The sequence below is a fragment of the Camellia sinensis genome, chromosome 11 (assembly GCF_055761805.1).
Source record: "Camellia sinensis isolate YWXY chromosome 11, ASM5576180v1, whole genome shotgun sequence".
Lineage (NCBI taxonomy): Eukaryota > Viridiplantae > Streptophyta > Magnoliopsida > Ericales > Theaceae > Camellia > Camellia sinensis.
This window is the reverse complement of record NC_138971.1, coordinates 164538244-164555707: the sequence shown is the minus strand read 5'-3', so window position 1 is coordinate 164555707 and position 17464 is coordinate 164538244. Positions and strand designations below refer to the sequence as shown.

The following is a 17464-nucleotide window of genomic DNA, read 5'->3' as shown; positions in this document are numbered from 1 at the left end:
TTATTTGATCATGAAGTCTAAAGACAGAGCCAAGGCAGTCCCAAAACATGAACATTTTCAGTTCAAAGCATGGCCAAAAGATGCTAGCATGGTGGACTAAAATAGCATGCAAGATTGGCTGGCAAACATGAGTTATATGGCAGGTATAGGACGCACATGGAATCTTACCAAACCAGCAAAAATCAGTGAATAAAACATGTAAAAATATGCCCAAATAACCATGGAGATGCAACCAATACATGCAAAAATGATGAGCTCCTTTAGAGGGCCGTGCAATGGATTATTAAGCACATACAAGGTGGACACTTAGCATGGCATAAGAAATTATGAAAATCAAATATGGTAGTCTTAGAACTCACCAAATTGACCCTGGAAAATGACTTCAAAGCATGCAAGATAGGGTCTCTTTGGAAGGCCAAAAATGACCACCAAACAAGTCAAGGTGAGAGGGGGTCACCCCCCTCTGATTTGGAGGCTCAAAATAGTGTGCTAGCCACTGAAAATCCACTGGATTTCAGTGTCTAGAAGGTCAAACCAAGCATGCAACAAGAGCTTAGGTGTAAGGCTCAAAATAAGGGACAATCAAGCATACAAGGAAGCATATGACCTCAAACAAGAGAATACCCTTAATAAAACATGAAGATGATATCAAAATAAGACTCTTTTCAGTTTATAACAAATCTCAAAAGTGAACACAAATAGGGCTAATCTATTATGCAAAAATGGCCCTAAAAGAGATATTAGAGACAAGGGACAGCAGCTAGCCCCAAACAGAGGAGAGCCCTTCAACAAAGTTGAAGAGGCACTCAAAAAAAGGCACTTTATAGTTTGTATCAAGTCTCTAAAATAAACACAAGCGAGGCTAAAACAACATGCAAGAAAAAGGCCTAAGAGAGGGATAAAGAGACAAGTGGTAGCAGCTGGCCTCAAACAGAGGAGAACCCTTCAACAAAGTTGAAGAAGGGCTCAAAACAAGACATTTTACAGTTTATAACCAAATCCAAAACAGCTCACAAATAAGACTAAAATACCATGCAAAAATAGGCCTAAAAGAGAGATTAAACGCAAAGGGTAAGGAGAAGACCTCAAACAGCAAAAAGTCCTTGACAAAACATGAAGAGGAGCTCAAAATATGACTATTTACAGTTTAGGTCGGAGCTCAAAAATGTAAGCAAAAGGGGCTAAGATATAGAACAAAATAAGGCAAGAAAGAGGGAGAAGAGGACTCACCCTTGTAGCACAAGTCTTCAGCATCTTTTGGACCAAGGAAAGGTGCTCCTAACCTCTGAAAAACAGCCTCAATTTTCTGGAATGGAGTGTGGAGGTTGTAGGCTTGGAGGTGGTGTGTAAAGGGTGCATGAACCTTAGGGTTTGGAGGGTTGAATGAGAGATATAGAGGGTGTATGTATCAATGCCTCAGCTAGTTTTTGTAACCCCTCAAAATGGAGTTGGGGTGCTGGCTTTATAGAGGAGAGGCCAAGGGAAAAGGGGGGGGAAAATAAATTCAAATTTCCCTCCCAAAAGGCAGCCTCTCGGATACAGGATCTGGGGGGAAACAGCTGGCACAGCTGGAATACACTTGAAGAGAGGATCATGGCCGACCAGGTTCAAAAGGGTCAGGGGGCCGGCCGGCCGGCCACCCCCCCTGGCCGGCCGGCCAGGGGTCAGAAGGATCAATCAAAATTGCTGGCGAGCCACCCCAAAAAGGTGGCCTCCCATGTGTGCACAACACAACTATGTGGTCAAAACCCAAAAAATGTGAACCAAGAGAGAGAAAAGACAACTTTTTAGAGGGGTTCAGAAGGGTCAGAGACAATTACTGGCCAGCCTATTCATATTGGTGGCGTCCCAGGTGTGTACAACACAAATATGGGGTTTAGGGCTAAAGAAAGTGGCCCGGGAGTGGTCAACATTAGCTTTCTATTGAGGAAAACGGGCGACGAAGAGCGATGAAGAAATAAAACTGGCTTTTCAGAAAAATTTCTGGCCTCCCACCCTCCTACAAGCTTTCTAACAATGAAAATAAGGTCTCCACCAAAAATGAACCAAAACGGATGCAAAACGGAGGTTCGGGGATCGAAACGCGCGGCCCGAGGCCTCGAAAATGGGCTGTTAAACACCGGAGGTGGCATTCGACCACGAAGTTGGTCTCTCGACCACCGTGTCCCCCAAAAGGGAGTAAATAAGATGTGTGCCGAAAACCGGAGCAAACGGAGGTGGTTAGGCGGTCCCGAACCGAGGCGCACGGCCGTTGGCTCCAAAAAATCGAAAACCGGGCTCCAAACGGGAAAAATGGCCTACGACCACGAAACGTAGCCTACGGCCACTAAGAGATGATCTACGAGACCTCTCCCTCCCTTCGGGAAGAGAAAATAGAGCCTGGTTTGCAAACCGAGGCAAGGCACGAAAGAGTCCGGAAGTACGGAGGCAAGGCTTGCAGCCGGGACACTAAAACTTCTGAACGAGCACAATATGCAATATCACCGAGCGCTCAATCAGTGACGTCTGAGTCTTAAGGTCGGTCAAAAATGGGGTGTTTACAGTGGTCAAGAAAATGGTGCCATTATGCTGAGTTCTTGTCAATGACATTGACATCATCACATTGCCTATTGACTTAAAATTTTGATCACAGCACACCCATCCTATCTCCACACCCTCCTGTGAGAATGACTGCACTACACCACTCACTTCTTTTAACAATGTTAACAACTTCACTCTTCCATTTCCTCTACTAAATCAAATTAATGAACGTTATGAATTGACCTGAATCCCATCTCTGTAACAATTCTTTGAAGTTTTTATTCTAGGTCTTTTTAGACAACAATCATTCCCAAAGTTGTCTCTTCCCCCCCTCTTTTTATCAGCATGCTTGTTTACTCTCCTTTGTCTATTAAGTTAATCTTTTTCCTACCTCACTGAACTTGTCCACCAAGTTATTTAAAAAATGCAAGTGAAGTTTTTCATGTAATCCTATATGCAGTCCTCTAGATTTCACGACTTCCTAGCATATTGCTAAAATTTTTTGGTTGCCTCTTTTCATATTGAAAAGAGGTTATTTACCTTGAATCTAATTCTGCAATCTTTCTTGTTTGGCAATACCAACAAGCAGCCTGTTTTTTTGTGCATCTGATAAGTTATACCAATATTACTTATAAGGAAGTTTCATAAAGAATGAGACACTTGTAATCTTATAAACATAATGTCCACAATCAAGATAAAGGAAACATGCACAGAACTTGACAGAAGATACCTGTAAGGCTGCTGAGACGTTCTTTAAGTCTTGAATCTTTTAAGCCAGTTCCAGATACAAAAGCTACATCTGTTCTGAAAGAAATCCTACCCGAGATCTGCATAAAAAACGGAAAAGCATATGGGGGTAGAAGAGAAATGGAAACCTGAGAATGGCAATCATAGTCTATGGGCACCTGTAACCTGTTACCTCTCTGACTGCCTACCTGAAATACTAAAATGTTTGAAGATTCATTGGAAGTGTCTGAGAGTTGCAAACGACCAAAAATCACAAACAGATTTTCTTCGAGGCTCATCTTTTGTTTCTAGATTGAGGTGGAAGAATCGAAATAGTAATGGCATGGGGTTGAGATTTAAAAAATCATGCAGCTAATTTGAGGGTGACCTAATCTAGAAACAAATTTATGTTTAATGTTCATTATAACTAAAGATGATCCTTCACCTAATTAGACAACATTTTCATTTTAGGTCTTTCCACTTCATCTAAAAGAAAAATCATGAAAAAAATTGTGATCTTGCCATTGAATTAAGATGGTCAGTACTAAGATTGTAAGTTAGCAAAGCATTGTCGACTTTCCAAAATGGCCCAAATAGCTACTTTCTAGATGTGAATCAACAAGTAAGAATGCTTGATTACTATTCACTATTTAGATCTTAGACTTATGTTGTTTTCCCCTAGGCAATAGAGTATTCATAGAACAAATAAAACTAATAGAGTAATATAATTCAACAGGGATTCGTAGCTCGAATTTACCAAGGCCCGAATGGCTTGAGGTGCCAAAACGACGTCGTTTTGGCACCTTTTTTTTTTTTTTCTCTCCTTCCTTCCCCTCTCTTCCTTCTTCTCCTTCCTCTGTTTTGAATCCAAACTCAAATCAAAATCAAAATCAAAATCAATTTTTTTTATTTTTTTTATTTTTCCTTCCCCCTCTCTTCTTCCTTTTCTTCGTTTCCCCTCTCTTTTTCCTTACTTTTCCCATTTAATTGACTTTTTTTTTTTTTAGATTTTCATTACACTGTTTTTATCTCTAAAAGTTTCCTAAAAGTTTAAAAATGTTAGTTAAAATTGAAAAGGTAGCATAAAAAAAAGCTGCCTTTCAATCAAAACAATTTTTTTTTCAATTCTCATTAAAAATGGAGCATTTTTTTACAAATCCCTTTCACCTAATATTGTATTTAATCCATATTATTTTTTTATATTCCAATAAATTCTATAAGGGACATAATTATCAAAATAATCCTAATAATATTCACATTTACAATGTGAATGTTCAAACTGTCAATGTGAATGTTCACACCGTCAATGTGGTGTGAATGCTAACTTGTCAATGTGAATATTTACACTATCAATATGAACCTTCACACACCAAATTGCTAACCGTTTAAAAAATATTTATATACTTTAAATATGAAATTAGGATTTTGTGAATATCTTAGGCATTAATTAAAATGCAAACACTTGAAAAAGAATTTTCCAATAAATCTCCCATAAAAAATTTCAAATTTTTTTCTAAAAACCCCTAACATAAAATTGCATCAAATCACATTAATCATACTAAATCAAACATTAAACTGCATTAAACATAAAATCAAAACATTAAATTAAATTACCTTAATTTCATACTCCACGCTAGCCTTGCTCAAATTCTCAGCCTTGGGCTTCTCCAACTGAGTCAAAGCGTTCTTCTCTTCCACCGGCCTCTGCAACTCAGCCTCCCTCAATGCCACCGCCTTAGCCGATTCCACCTCCGCCAGCTGGGCCAACTGGGCCCACCCGCCTTCTTCGTTGCCAACTCAGCATTCGCCTCCGCCACGTCAGCCGCCTTTTGGTTCTCAAATATTTGTACCTCTGTTTTCACTTTTACTTCCTCCTTCTTTCCGTCTCCTTGCCTCTTTGTCGCTATAATCTTCATCTCTGCGTCAATTTTCGCAGCATTTTGTGTTGTTAGCCCTACTCGTTGCTTCGAGCCAATCTCACCCTTCATCTTTGCCTCTGCAACATCAATCTATACCAAAAAATACAGTCAATGCACATTGTAAAAATTGAAGTTCATCATTATTGAAACTAAAAAACTTTCTTGATTCATATTTATTTATTTATTATTTAGTAATTTAAAAAAAATTTAAAAAAAAACTTTATAGGTAGACTTGGCTAGATTATTCTAAAAAACAAAATAAAAAATTGAGTTAATTTTAAAACAAAAAATTTACTAAAATAAAAATAAGCCAAATTCTATATTAATAAAAAAAAAAAAAAAACTTACAAAAATTGGCTTGTTTTTGTTTTTGCTAAAGTTTTTTCATAATAAAATTTTAATTGTTAAGATAGGGATCTACAAGTAAGAAAATTAATTTATGCTACAAGTTTTTTCCCAAAAAAAAAAAAAATAATTTTCTAAGATAGGTATCTATAAATAAAAAAGAAAACATAATTTTGAAAAAGGTAAACTAAAAATAAAAATAGCCTAATTAAATAAATAAATAAATAACTAAAAACTCCAAAAGAAGCACAGGTGATGGGGCCGGCTATGAAACTTTTTTTTTTTAGTTAACAAAGATAATTTTAAAAAATCATGAGATTGAAACTTGATATCTAAGATTTATAGCTTCATATCGAACAATATTATCAATCATACCAGAAACCCTAATACTCCCTATATTTTGATAATGGCCATGTATTTAAAACCCTAATACTTATAATTTCTATACACCAAAATCAATACATAAGAAAAAAAAAAGTTACAAATAATATATACCCTGGCTCTATTGGCAGCCTCCATCTGAGTTTTCTGCCCCAGATAAGAAAAATACTCATGCCCTCTCACATCAACCAACTGCTTAACATTAGCATTATAAATATGAAGCCCAAACTGATCAAGTTCAAGTTGAACCTTATCAAAAACCTCTTTCTTAAACTCCTTAGTTCCCTTAAAGATCTGCTCCATAATCATCGAGGCAGCGAGAACTCGAGTCTCGCCCTCGATGACTCCCTGCACAAGCTCCGTGACGTGGTTCGAGAGCTTGTCGTGCGGGGATATGAGCTTTGCGTACTTCAACATGCTCTCTTCACAGTCGACCTTGGGGCCGATCGTGAAGACAGCAGGAAGTATGAATGGGAGTTTCTCTGCGCTCATAGCCTGCACTTCGAAGGTGTTGTTGACCGGTGAGATGTCGACTCGGGTGAACTTTTGGCCCGGCCATATCCACTTCTTTTTGGCGAGCTTGATGTCGGGGATTCCGCAGCCGGTGACTCTGATGGGCCGGCGATGAAATACATGGTTTGATTGATTTCTAGAGAGAACGAAAAAATGAGAGAGAGTGTGTGTTAGGCCTATGAAGAAGAATTTTTATGGAGAAGATTTGGAATAGGGGAAGATTTATGGAGAAGATTTGGAACTAAGCAACTTTCTCGCTCGATCATAGAGTCGGTTTAGAAAAGATTTTTATTATCACACAAAATCTATATATCTATATATTAACGCGACGTGTAAGAACATGCTATTTAAGACATAAATTATAAATATATTTTTTGAGATTTATTTAAAATATAGATTAGTTTTTGTAGTTTGAAAAATTATTAAAATTTTTTATTTAACAGAATTAATTAAAAAAATAAAATTTATAATTTATTTGTTATACATTAATAAAATTATCTAAATTATTAAATGAAACATATTTTAAATATCATTAAAAACTGTTAATTAACTTAGGGTTGGTTTGGAAAGTGGGTTGGCTTTTTGGCTTTTTGGGTTTTTTTGGCTATTTTAACCTGGGCTAAAAAGCTTGGTTTAGGAAGGATTTTTTGACTTTTTGGCTTTTTTGACTTTTTTTGTGAAAGAAGAGTGTAATGATTATGGGTTGGATGTGATGTTTTATTTGTTGTGACTGAAATAGCCTATTTTGTCTTTTGTGGCTAAAATAGCCAAAAAAAACCCACAAAACCACTTCCCAAACGGTGCCTTAATGATTTATTAATAGAAGGGGTAATTTGTTATAAAATTAGAAACTTCAATGGTAGAATGTAATTTTCAAAACTATAGAGAACGATTCGTATTTTAATAAAATCTCAGGAGGTGTATTTGTAATTTATCCTTATTTTAATAATTTTTTTGACTTTTTACAAAAATATATGCAAAGAAAAAAAAAAGAAGGATAGTAATGTGACAATTTGTAAAAAAAAATTTGATTTTTTAAATGTTTAATATATAATATTTGGTCGATAAATGGGCTTAAATATTTCAAAAATAACTTACACTACAACATATAAAAGTTTTAGAAGTTGAATTTTTTGATTTCTAAAAGTGAAAATTTTATTGCAAAAGACATTTATGATCAATTTCTATCGTCGTGAGAATAATCACTAGCCGTTTCGAAAAGTCAAAAATAATATTTTTAACAATAAAATTTTGAAAATATAACTAATAAGTAGACTTTTAGGGATAAAATAATTTTGTTCAAAATGATTTATTTTTTAAGATAAAAAATTTCTTCCCAAAAGGATAATAATTTATCACTAATATCCAATTTTCGTTACTAAAAATTTAATAATACTTTTCACAATAAAAATATTTGATTCCTAAAAAATAATTTTATCCCTAAATTTTAATCTCCAAATTATTATTATTATTATTTTTTTTTTTTGTAGTGTTGTAGTGAGGCATCCTATATGCTTGCATTCATCAGTGTCAATCCCAAAAGTCGATTAGAATTTCAAAGGGATGCACCACTTTAATAACAGATGCTCATAGTTTAATGGTTAAATTACACTTAACTCCTAAGATTTGAATTTAATACATATTATTTCTTGACGTTTAAAAAATTACATTAACGCCTGTCATTGTAATTGTTTAGATAGAATGAAAATATTGAGTTCAAACACTCTTTCTTTTCTTACTTTGCTTTATTTTCTCTATTTTTTTTCTCTTTAATTTGTTTTTTTTTTCAATGTAATTTTCTCTATTTTTCTATCAGGAGTTATTACCTTTTATATAAGTAGGGGATTGTGATATAGGAATTGGGGTTGCTGCTGCGCAGTCTAAGCAGCAGGAACTGTTGTGCATCGAAATGGGCCTATTCTGGGGCCATTTTGATAATCTGAACCGTTTATATTTTAGAATACATCAAGTAAAACATACCTGTAAAAAATTCAAATTAATCGGATATCGTTTACACATTCATCTACTTACATTTGTATCTATAAAAATAAATAATAATTGTGATTTAAAGTATTAAAATGAATAAAAATGTGAGTGGATGAATAGGTAAACGATATCTGATTAACTTATTTTTTTTTGCAGGCATGTTCTACTTGATATATTTTAAAATGTGAACGGCTCGAATTATCAAAATAGGCCCTGAAATGGGTCCATTTTGGTGCACAACAGTTGCTGCTACGCGAGATGCGCAGCAGCAATCCCAAATTCTGTGAAATGAGACTATTAATCATAAAAGTGAGAATGTAATTTTTAAAATGTCAAGGAATAAGATGTAATCAGACCAAACTTTAGGGATATTAGTGTAATTTACCCTAGTTTAATATTATTTGTCTTGGATGCATTAGATTTTATTTTTGTTGTTTTGTTTGAATTTAATTTAGTTTTTATTTATCATTTCTATTTTAATAGTATGCACATAATTTTGTTTGGGCCCATTCATGCACTACTTTTCTTATTATTATTCCATTTATTTGTTTCATACTTGTCGGTGTTAGCTTAAATAAGTATGCTAATCTATTAATGCATAGCAATAATGAAAATATTATGAGTGAAGAATATTTTTCATTGACTAATAAAAATTGAAATTGAAATTTTAAAACTCTTACCAAATATATGTCCATAATTTATGACATTCCTTTTTTTTAAAAAAAAAAAAACTTACACATTAATAAGGAAATCTCTCTCATCCCTTCCCAAAATAAAAAAACCCACACAATTAAGGAAACTATTGCCATTGCACTAATTATAAAAAAATTAAATTTAAAATCTATTTATCTATATCAATTCTATATTTTAAATTTTTCTGGGAAGCATTGTGAAGACTTCCACCTAAATTTGTGAATTTTTTAATTAAAAAATAATTTTTAAAAAAAACACTATTGACTAACTTATCTATCAATACTACATATAATTGCAAACTATTATGGGTCTTTAAGCTCTAAAAACTCTATTTTCTTATATTTTTTATACTTATAAAATATGAAAAAACTTTAATTCTTTTATTAGAAATATAATTATTAATTGTTTAATTAATATATTAAAATCTGTTAATTCTTGACACGTATAAGAAAATTAAATCATATTTCTAAATTTGTTTGTACTATATATAATTGCAAAATATTGTTAAAATATATTAGTAGTTCTCATTAAGAGAGTTTTTTTGATAAATTCTTTTTTTAAGAGTTTTATTTCATGCAATCCATATTCTTTTTGACTATTCTATTAGATCCTATTTGAGGTAAGAATACCAAAATACCCTTAATCTCTCTTGCTCCTATTAATGTTGATATTTAATGTTGATTGTCATTATGATTTGGTATTGCTCCTATTAATGTTGATATTTAATATTGATTGTCATTATGATTTGGTAGGTCTCATGCATTGACTGTCATTGTATTCACATTAATTTGAAATAAATATTCACATCATGATATTCACATTAATTTAAAATGAATTTTTGTCATTGTATTGTCAATTACATGATATGAATATTCACACTAAAATATACGAATGTGAACGTTAACATCACTATATTAATGAGAGAGAATGTTCACATGTTGTGAATGTTCACATTACTACATGTTGTGAATAAGAATGTGTTGTCAATTAAAAATATAATGAACGTTATTTTTAATGTGTTGTCAATTAAAAATAAGAAGGTTCACATATTGTGAACGTCCACATCACTACATTAGATGAGAGAGAATTTTTCAAAAATGTGTTATGAACATTCACATAAGATGAGGGAGAATGTTCACATTATTTTTAACGTGTTGTCAATTAAAAATATATTTACATTATATAATAATATAAAATAATAATATCAATGTTATTTAATTTGTGTATAAAATTTCCTATGCCTTGGTTCTTTTTCTTCTCTCTCCTCTCCCAACATTAAATATTAATAGTAAATATAAGGGCATAAGAGTCTAAAAAAATAATGTAAATCAATAAAAAAGGACTTTATGGAATAAAAGTAGAAACGGTGGTGCTACATGCACCAATTAATATACACATTAGTATACTAACTAGTGTTATAATATCATTAATGACCCTATTTAATATACAAATTACAAATATCCAAAACCTCTAAAATTATGCTACATCATCTGTTGATATACTAGTGTGTACACTAATTAGTGCATATAACATTATTCAAGTATAAATACATGGGACTAAGTGAGTTAAAAAATATATTCATGGACTTTTTTATATTAGAACACTTTTATTTATTAATAAAAATCCCTTTCATTAATTATCACTTAATCTTTCCCCTTCAAGATATCCCCTTCAAATTTCAACTGAAATTATGAAATTGAAAAAAATTATTTATTGACAATAACAAATAGAATAATGACTTGGACCCCCTTTTTTACTGACCCCCTCTTCCCATAATTGGTCCTTTTTTCTTTTTCTTTTCTTTTTTTTTTCCTTCTCCTCCTATCACCACCCGCCACGTGTGTGTGGGGGTGGGGGTAGTGATTGGAGGGGATCTCAATCATCACCCATATTCATTACAATCTTCCCTTATAACTAATTAATAAATTTGTAATGGTTTAACTCATACTCGAAATTTATCTCTTACATCATGAGAATGATCCTATTAAGAATATATTTGTTGTAGCACTTGCCAATCATGATTAAATCTTGTTGAATTTTTTTTTCTCATTTGTCAATTAGACAAATTAAAATCAAAAGTAAAAATATTTTTTAACTTAAATAGCTAAAAAGTGACTCGCTAAAACCAAATAAGGAAAAAAAAAATTATAAAAAGTTATAATTGGTAAAACTTAAATTTTCTATTAAAAAAATTGATGGTTCCACATAATAATTTATATTTTAAATATTTATATGTTCATATATATAATTGGGACTTTAAATTGTTCAAGTTGTTTGATATTTTTGTTGAAACCTGCTCAAATTTAATTCAGATTTATGAATTTAAGCCCAAATACTCCACACCAAATTAGACCAAGCCTTAAATTCCATCAAATGGGATCGGATACATGAATATTTCTTCTCCACTCGACTTTATCTAAGGCCATTATGTTATTTAAATTAAGTAGATTCATATCTCTATTTACTATGCTAGCCAACGGCAATTTAGGTCTACCCCGTTCCCTAACCTTTCCATTTACCGTTACTATATCGTATCTCTTCACTACCGCCTCTGTTGGTCTCTATTGAATATCACCAAATTATCTCAACATATTCTCTCTCAACTTCTCTTCTATCAATGCAACCCCTACCCATTCTCGAATATACTTATTTCTGATTCTGTCTTTTCTAGTCTTGCCACATATCCATCTTAGCATCCCTATCTCTGCAACACTCATCTTACCTACATATTGTTTCTTAGTTGCTTAACACTCCGTTCCATACAATATTGTTGGTCTGATAGTCGATCTATAGAACTAAGCCCAAATACTCACCAAATTAAAAAAAATATATGTTGCTCAATCCTTAAAGAAATTCATGTTGAAATTGGGTTGCTCAAATTTAAGCGCAAGTTTGCAACTCTAACAAAGAAGCTGAACACATAAGCTCCATATCATTATTGTAAAATTGTTTAACTTAAATTATGAGTCTCAAACGTTTTTATTTTTGTAATTTACATACAAAACTATCTATATTATTTTATATAAAAATACATTATTAATTTTTTCACATCCCGTGTATAGCACGGGTTCACCTCTAGTTTCCTTTCAAAATCCAATCACTTTAGTTTTGAAACTCAAATTTTATTTTTGAGTTCTTTTTATTTTTATTTTTTAGTTTTATGTTTAGTATTTATTTTAGATCCTTTAGGGTTTAATGCATTTAAAAAGTAAAAAACAAATTATACTCACCTCCTCTGAGGTTTGAGAAAAATACTATTAACTCTACAATTTTGACATAATTACATTTATCGTTTTTTTTAGTAAGGTTAAAATTAGGAATGCTCGCAGATCGGGTTTGTGTGGGTTGCATGTCATCCGCTACCTGACTGAATGGGGTTTAGGATGAGAAAATGCCATCCGTATCTGACGACCCATGGTTTCAAAACCGACCGAGAGAATTGGTGGCTGGGTACAGATCGAATTGGTGACTTGAACAAATCCTAATTTTTTTACTAAACAAATCTTATTTTACAAAAGTCCTAATTTTTTTAACTGAACAATGAGGAGTGTAATACGCTACATCAGTCCAAGCCAGATCAAATAGATCAGTCCAAGACCGATCAAACAGATCAGTCACCAAAGACAGAGCCACACCAGTTGCACCAGTTGCAGCAGTTCAATCATCAGCCACAACAATTCAAGCCTCAGCTACAGGTCAAGAGGTTATCCAAGCCATCTGTTGAGAACACTCAAGAGCTGAGCACGTGTATGAAATTGAGACAGTTGTCATCCACTTGTGGTGGTTAGAATAAATCTGTTAGGCTGTTATATAAACTCAACTATAGTTAGTTAGTTAGGATATTGAGTTAGGTAGTTGTAGTTTCTGTATAAAAGAAAGCTGCAGTTGTATGTGTTGATTCATTGAAATAAGAATCTGATATTTTCTAAATCCTTTTATGGTATCAGAGCAATATGAGCTCCATCGAGCATTCTATCTTCAACAAGATCCAGTAATGGCAGCAAATCTACAAGAAGCTACTGTAACAAATCTGCAAGGAACAATGGCAAATTCAATCTCTGTTCCAGGTTCTGCAGATATCTCTATGTTACCTTCAAATCTCACTCTTCTTATTTCCAATCTAAACTCCTTTGTTCCAATCAAACTTGACTTTACAAACTATATCATTTGGAAGAGTCAGTTTCAAAATATCTTGAGAGCTACAAAGCTACTAGGCTTTGTTGATGATTCTGTACTCTGTCCTTCATCTACAATCCATGATGCACATGGAAACTCTGTTCCAAATCCAGCATTTACTCATTGGATCACCATTGATACACATTTGTTGAGTTGTATTACTGCTACACTTTCACCATCCATCTTCACGTCTGTTTTGCACCATGGGACAAGTACAGAGGTATGGAATACACTGGCTACTCGATTTACATCTCTCTCTCAATCTCATATTCATCAGCTAAAGAACAAGCTCAATCATCTGACAAAGAAGAATCTCATTATGGAGGATCACTTGAATCAAATCAAAGCTGTTTCTGATCAGTTGAGTTTGGCTAGTTCTGTGACACCCGAATGTTTTAAAGTTAATATTACGATAAAATAAATAAATAAATAATAATAACAATAATAATAATAATAATAGGTATATATATATATACATGTAGTGACAATAATAATAATAAATAAATGATAATAAATAAATACATAATTTAGGAGATTGGGAATTTTATGGTTAAAGAAATACGTTGTGAAATATTACACATTAAATATTTTAATAAGTGATAAGTGGTGATTTATAGTTGGAAAGTGAGGTTTTTAGACATGAACCTAACTTATCATTATACGTAAATTTTAGGAGTCATCTCGAATTACCAAAGAAGGTAATAACTTTTAAATTAAAAAAAATAGTCAAATGGTCAAAATAAGTCCATGGTCAAAGAAAAAAAAGATAAAATCAAACAAGATTATGAATAAAGAGATAAGGGTGGACCAGAGGCTTACACGCGTCAATTTACGGAACTCCCCGTAGCTTGTTACCCAAGAATTTTTGTCCTATAAATAGAGAAGATTGGTATGTTAAGGCAACGGAGAAACAAATAAATAGAGAGTAGAAAGAGGACGGCACGGGTGAGAATCTTGAGTGGTGGAAATGAAGAATAAAGGAATTAATTTATGGTGAGTTATATTATACCTTGAGTTATCAAAATGTATTTTACGTATGTTTTGACTTACCAAAATCTATTTTACATAAGTCATGTTTTATTAGTATATTAATAAAAGTTATGTTTTATAAAGGTTTCAGTTACGTGGATTATTTTTTGAACCCTATCTGCTTAAAAGGAAATCCATGGATATGTTTGTTTTACTTTTAAAGAATGTTTGGCTATGACCTTATATGAAAATATGTTTTGTGAGTACTACCACGGGAGTCCCATGCCTTGGGGGACTTAAATAACCATTGGCTAGTGTTTGACCACTTTGTGGTCGAGTGTTTGTCATGGATCCATTGACCAGTGTAGTGATTGTCACTTAGTGATGTGCCGTGATTACAGTGATTATTTCGGTTTCTGGCACTTAATTAATTTGTGTATTCAACTCAACTCAATTTATGTTAATGTTTTAACTTAAATAAATATCCATGGCCATTTTGTGCCCCTACACTCATAGTATGATATTTCTCACTCTGCTATGTGCTTATAGCTGTTACCCCTTTCAGGTGACGATGTTTAGCGGGATCAAAATGGAAAATGAATCGCTATGTTATTTTGTTTTCTATCTTTTATTATTAGACTCTTGTAGTACAATGAAGTTCAAGTAACTATGTTTTACTTCCTTATAAATAAACAGTTGGTACCCAGTTATTTATTTTAATTTATTTAATTTATTCGCTTGCTCTGTGACTACAGAATTATCCGAATTATATTATTTTTATCTTGTTACGACGCCGAGCCTTTGGATACCGGGTTTGGGTTGTGACAAAAGTGGTATCAGAGCAATGGTCTTTTTTTTTAAAAATAATAATAATAATAAATAAATAAATGAATAAATAAATATATATATATATATAGTACAAGTTTTAAAATTTTATATAATTTTCACATTATTTACAATTATAAAAAAAAAAAAGAACATATATGTATTAAACTTGCATTATTTTGTATTATGTGGTATGTCTAACGCAAATAAACCATGTTATTTGTATGTCTAGGCTAAGTTTTCTTGTGTTGTAGGACATGGCGAACCTAATGGAGCTATTCTAGTACGAGCCCCCAGAAGCTCATCTCCTCTCGAACCAATTAGAGGGCTGGGGTGACTCAGAGAGTCTTGTCAAGCAAGCCCATCCAACACTTGACCATCTCACAGAAAGATCCATTTATTTACAGGCTGACCCCGATGAGGACTTATTATTCTGGAGACTTAACCGAGGTAGCACTCGTAAAAGGTACATAGGACCGACCCACGTTGTTGGTCTTGCTCCGGACCTAGAACCACCACATTTTCTGGTCGCACCTCTACCTATAGGCTTTGCAGAAATGAGGGGACTCGCATATCCTAGTAGCCATATTCGCACCACGACACCACCTCCCCAGCACATTGCCTATATCCCAGCTGTAGACTTTACCGACGGTGCATCATACCTGGAGACACCGATACGGATTACTGGATGGGAATTCTAGGGTTATGATCACGGTACTCCTGTTTACATGGTTCAGGTAGTATGGGGCTGCTTCGGAGTTGAGCTTAGTGGGTGGGAGTTTGAGTCCATCATGCAAAGTAAGTTTCCGGGGTTGTTTCATGGACCAATTTTCCAAAGTCAGTTCTCCTGGTGGCCTAATGGACCATTCTAGATGTCTGACTAGAAGACCCTTTTTGTAAGCTGACCATGAGTAGTCTAATCTTTTTGTATTAGTAGGATTAGACATTAATTTGTGACCGCCAGACTAACGCCCTATGTATGGTAACAATGATGTATATGGTATTAATGTGGTAATATTAACATGATGGTAAAACTAATATGTTATATATGAAAGTGGTGATATTAATAGCAAAACTAATACGGTATATACGAATGTGGTGATAATAGAACTAATATGTTATATCTGACGTTTTATCAAAATTGTTTCAATGTGATGTCACGCTTATATCATTTTGCCTTGTAGTAATGGCCAACGAAGGAAATGAAACCGGATCATCAGTCAGTGGTACCATCCCAATGGAACAGATCATGGAAAGGGCAGTCACCAACTTTTTACAGGCCTTGCAAAGCAGCATAACCAATGGGACATTAGAAAGACAAGAAGAACCGACTTCGATTAAACAATTTCAGGAGCTGAAACCCACCACGTTTATCAGCAGTCCAAACCCACTAGTAGCAGAGGCTTGGGTCAGGGACATGGAGAAAATCTTCCGCGCACTACCTTGCACAGAAAGAAAGAAGGTGACTTTTTCCACCTTCACCTTCACCTTCACCTTCAAGGACGATGCACAAGAATGGTGGCTCCTTACCCTAGAAAAGGAAGATATTGTGACTTGGGCGAGATTTTTAGAAGTATTCTATGAAAAGTACTTTCCAGATTCACTACGGGAACAAAAAGCGTCAGAATTCATACATCTAAGGCAAAGAACCATGACAGTGGCCAAATATGAAAGTAAGTTCACATAGCTAGCCCAGTTCGCGACATATGTCATTCTCACCGAAGCTCGAAAAGCCAAGAAATTTGAAGCAGGGTTGGATCCTGAAATTAAGGACAGGCTGGAGGTTTTGAAACTGCCAACCTATGCGGCGGTGGTAGATCAAGCATACATTGAGGAAAAAGGGATTAAAGCCTTGCGATCTAAGGAGCCAAGTCAGAGGAAGCGATTTTGGGAAAGAGATAACCGAAGGCCCGATGTCGCACCTTCCAAGAGAATATATATGAGCACAACCAGTTCAACTGGGCCAAGCAATCAAAGCCCTACAAACCCTAAAGGAGGCACCACTCCAGCTTGCTCTACCTATGGACGGATTCATTGGGGACCATGCCGTCAAGATACGAGAACATGCTTTAGATGTGGCCAAGTTGGCCATTGGCTGAGAAATTGTCCAACGCTCGTCTGCCCCTTTGAACCAGTCCGAAAACCCACAGTACTTGAAGGAGCGAGAAAGGACAAAAAACGCCAAGGAAGAGCTTTTGCCCTGGTGCCTGGAAATCCAGAAGTTACTGAAAATGTTGTGTTAGGTACACTCTCTGTTTGTGGTCACTTAGCCCATGTTCTCTTTAACTTTGGTTCAACTCATTCTTTTGTTACACCACACTTTGCTACCAAGTTAGCACCAACACCCGAGCCCTTAGGAAACATAGTATATGTGTCTTTTCCCTCTGGAAATTCCGTCCTTAGTACTGATG

General features: G+C 34.1%; 1 pseudogene; it reads right to left on the bottom strand.

Moving 5' to 3' along the window:
* Nucleotides 1-3067: 3067 nt before the first annotated feature.
* On the bottom strand, nucleotides 3068-11598 carry LOC114275709 (flotillin-like protein 2; annotated as a pseudogene).
* Nucleotides 11599-17464: the final 5866 nt, after the last annotated feature.